This window comes from Pseudovirgaria hyperparasitica (assembly GCF_010093815.1).
Source record: "Pseudovirgaria hyperparasitica strain CBS 121739 unplaced genomic scaffold EJ05scaffold_23, whole genome shotgun sequence".
NCBI classification, from domain to species: domain Eukaryota; kingdom Fungi; phylum Ascomycota; class Dothideomycetes; order Acrospermales; family Acrospermaceae; genus Pseudovirgaria; species Pseudovirgaria hyperparasitica.
In genome coordinates this window covers 123,706-127,581 of record NW_022985571.1, presented here as the reverse complement: position 1 = coordinate 127,581, position 3,876 = coordinate 123,706, and positions in this window count along the sequence as shown.

Here is a 3,876-nt window from a genome sequence, read left to right as displayed (position 1 = left end):
GACAAAAGGCTATTCATGAGTTTCAAATAATATAAGAAGAGTAGACGGAGGTACTTATTATATAGCCGGAAAAGTAAAGTAGCTCTATAATATCTCTTGATACTTTTTAGGTATCTAATAGATATAGTATAGATGCTTAGATAGAGTATGATATAATAATATATTTATTATAAAGAGAATAAGAATATTATAGAGAATAAAGTACTAACTAAACTAAGAGATATATATATATATATATACTTAGAAAACTCTATAAGCTATCTCTAAAACTAAAGAATTATATTCTTACTATATATAATAAGTATAAATAATTACTATAGTTCTATAATATTATATAGTATAATAGAATAAGATATAAAAATCTAATATAGACTAGTATATACTATTTTATACTAAGATAAATATCTAACTATATATTTAAAGATTAATTAAGAGATAATATCTTATAGATTTAAACTAATAATAAAGAAAGAAAATTAAAGTATATAAACTAATAACTATTATATTATTAATTATATACTCTAATAAATATTAAGAGAATAAACTAACTTCTATATAGTATATTATATCTTAACTACTAGTACTTAGAAAAGATAAGTCTAGAACTAAGAAGTTATAAATTAGAAAGATATATATATATATAATAATAATAATAATAATAATAATATTATATAACTAGGTAGAGTAGTACTCTATAGACCTATACCTTCTCTAGTCTAAGCTACTATATAAGAAGAAACCCTATAGGGAAAAACTTTCTTATATCTATAACTATATCTCGTTAAACCTCTATTTCGTCTTAAGTATATAGCTATAGGGTACGCCTATTAGCCTATAGTCTATATTACTATTATTTTACCCTTAGGTAGCACGTATAGGTACGGAGGTTATTAGTTAAGGGCTACCCTTAACTAATAATTAGGGTTCTCCCGGGGTTCTTCTAGTATATATTAGGTTACTACCGGCGTATACCGGGTCTCTTCCGATATATATTTCTAGGTCTACTAGTACTAGAGAAGTAGTAGATATATAAGTATCTATCGGGAGACGTCCTTAGGGTACTTATTAAGCTATCGTATAATATCTAAAGTCTTTATAATATAGATAAGCTATTACTATTATATATAGAGGTTAGGGTATATAGCTAGATAGTGGTATATTATACCTCTCCGGCCGTACGCCTTATACCATAGGGAGGTGTCGGGAACGCCTCTCTTATAGATGTAGTATAGGCCTCTAGTTCAGAGTTAGATAACTTCTATAGGTTCGACGTGCCCTATACCATTAGACTCTACTTCTATTTTCGCCTTATCTTATCCCCTCTAGGCTTATACCTCTAGCTCTACTAGGAGAGGTAACCGAAGCCTCTCCTAGCTAGGTAACTATAAGGTTTACTCCTTAAACTTATAATACTAGCGTACGTGCCTTATAGGTAATATATTCTATCTCTTTATAAATTAATACGCGCATCCATTCTCTCGGGCTATATAGTAGTCTCTCTAGCTAGGATATAATTCTATCTACTTCTAGATATACTAAGGGTTAGAGCCTATTAAAGGGGTAAGGTCCTTAGAGCTAGTAGTTACTACTATATACCACGCCCCGCCTTTAAGTATTACTACTTTTTAGTTTCGCGTTATCTATAAGGATCTCTCTATAATAGGCCGACCATGTCTTATAGGAGAGTATCCTCTAAATCCCTTACGTATATACGCCTAGGCGACTTAGGTATTCTCTTCCTACTGACCCGACTTATTTCTACTACTCTTAAAGGGTCTCTATAGCTACCTCCTACCTATATCTATATACTATTATCTATATACTCTAGTATTCTACCTCCTATAGTAGACTATAATATCTCTTATACGTAGGAGCTACTCTACCTATTAGTAGTAAAGTAGTATCTTATATTAAGCGAAAGGTCTTAATAGAGTCGTGCTACTAGTAGTTATACTAGGCGGCTTAATAAACGTAGTTTAATACTATAGAAGAGTTAGCTTTAATAAGTTCTTCTACTAGTAGTTTCTTAGTTACCCTCGACGTGTTCCTTACGTTTCTAGAGCCGTTTAAGCCTTAAGGTATCCTATTACGCTACTAGGACCTCCGCTTCCTCTACCTAGTTAGTAAGATAGATTTAGGCCTACTTTCGATATAGTAGTAGCGCGTTAGATGGTTTTCTTATCCCTTTATTCTCGTGAACTTCTCTTAACACGTTAATTAGGGATAGGATAGAAGTATATACTTCCCTAGCTAGGTTATATTAGCGTGGTTTAGTAAGGTAGACGCTCCGCGAAAACTCTTTAACTATCTATCTAGCGACGACTAGGTCGCCATTAACGCCGCTCTAAACCTCTTACTACCTCTATAGAGGCATTGCCTAGCTACGACGACGTGGACGCGGTTCGTAAGGCTTCGTAGCCTATATATATAATATTATTAAGCTAAGAATTAAACTAATAAGAAACTAATAAATATATATTTAAAAGATTTAAAAGAACTAAAATAGATTAAAAGTAGCTATATAGAGCTAAAATCTACTATTATAGAAGACTATATCTATAGCTCTATATATATATCTAGCTATAGTTCTATAGCTATCTTTATACTTAAGAAGAATATTTTCTTATTTATTTTATATATTATAAAATCTTAATTACTAATACTTTAATATTTAGCTTTTCTTATACTATAATAGATTATAAATAAAGACTAAAAAAGAATATATAGTTATTAGTATAAGTAGTATAAGAGATAGTATAATATATATATAAGATATCTATAATACTATAGATAGTCTTAGATAATAATCTAGAATAATATTAGATATTAATAAAGAGAACTAATTATAGATACTTAGAATAGATATTCTAAGTAGTATACTAAATAATTAGAAATAGAATAATAGTATTCTAAGTAGTATATAGAGTACTTATAATAAGTATTCTAATTAAGATACCTTAGTAGAACTATATAGATTTCTTAACTTTAATCTCTAGTAATAGTTCTATAGTAATTAATATTTAACTTACTATAATATAATTACTACTTTACTTATCTATTAGTAAGTTATAATTTATACTCTATTAATACTTATTATAACTCTATTTAACTCTATTTAAGTATTCTAAATATATTTATCTATTAGAAAGCTAGAATACTCTATATAATAGACTACTTTAGAGATAAGCTATACTTTATAAGAAAGGTTTATTATATATACTTTATAGATCTATTTTAGTATTAGATTAGTAGATATAGTTATTAAAGAATTAGTTATAAGTATTATATAACTCTATTCTATTATCTTAGAGAACTAATTAGAGTCTATATATATAAGCTATCTTATAAAAATAGAATAAGAGATATAAATAATTACTTTATTAGAAAAGAAATAACTAATACTTTCTTTCTATATAACTTAGTTTAAGAAATAGTAGATCTTTTATAATATCTATTAGTAGTATATAAAGAGTAGTAAAATATACTATTCTAGACTAGACTAATCTATCTATATCTATTATAGTATATATTCTTAAATATTCTAGAAGAAAAGTAGAGACTTCTATTAGCTAATAGCTATAGAGACTATAAAAAGAGAAATATCTCTTATTATTATAGACTTTAGCTTTATCTTATTCTAATTATTATATAATAGAGCTAGAATAGATAAGACTAGTAAAGAGATATTATATAATCTTACTTATTCTATATACTCTAGATACTATCTATATCTAGAAGAATAATAATATTCTACTTCTTAAGTTAAATTAATATTAGAGATTTATTATTATTATTATTATTATTATTATTATTATTATTATTATTATTATTATTATTATTATTATTATTATTATTATTATTATTATTATTATTATT